Below are 808 nucleotides of genomic sequence, written 5' to 3' on the forward strand. Positions count from 1 at the left end.
GTGGTTGTGCAGGTAAGCCTTGGGTCTTGAAAATATCCGTCCGTCTCTTTGAGCCTGGGTGAAGCTTTCCGCAAGATGTCATGGCCGTCTCCAGCATCCCGGGTCATCCACTGGTTTCTCCAGGGAGCCGATCAACCGTCCTTCACCCAGAGTTGCATTGCATCACGAGGTCTTGAAAAGTCTTTACTTAACCGGTCTTGGTTATTAAATTATTCTCGCATCACTCGTGATAAACTCTCAACCAGAATCCCGTCTACTCAAGCATAGCAATATGAAATTTGTCGTCCCGGGCCAAGTAACGGGGTTGTTGGGTGCCTACCACATGATACTACAATATGTAACCATAATTTCCAAGTACCTACTCAACATGCAATTGGGCATAGGATGGTAGAACTACGATGCATAAAACATAGGTGATACATGAACAAATGACTTGCCTGGTGATGTTGCCGAAGAAGAATTTTCGTTCTCGGGAAATACTTGATAGAACTATTCATCAGTCTCCGATGAAATCTATATAATCAAACATAATATTCACATAAGCACTCACACTAGCAATCATTCTAGCAATCAATTAACAAACAGCAATAAAAGTTGATGCAATCAAAAATCTGGACAGAAAGTTGTCATCAAAACAAGATTGAAAGTTGTCATCAAAACAAGATTGAAAGTTTCTGTCTTCGAAACAAGATTGTCATCAAAACAGGATTGAAAGTTTCTGTTTTCGAAATCTGGACAGAAATTACGAAACTGCTAGTGCTAATGAGAGGCACCCGTGGCAAGCTTCTAATGGCTGAGATGGAGTGCA

The sequence above is a fragment of the Hordeum vulgare genome, chromosome 6H, assembly GCF_904849725.1.
Source record: "Hordeum vulgare subsp. vulgare chromosome 6H, MorexV3_pseudomolecules_assembly, whole genome shotgun sequence".
In the NCBI taxonomy this organism is placed as follows: domain Eukaryota; kingdom Viridiplantae; phylum Streptophyta; class Magnoliopsida; order Poales; family Poaceae; genus Hordeum; species Hordeum vulgare.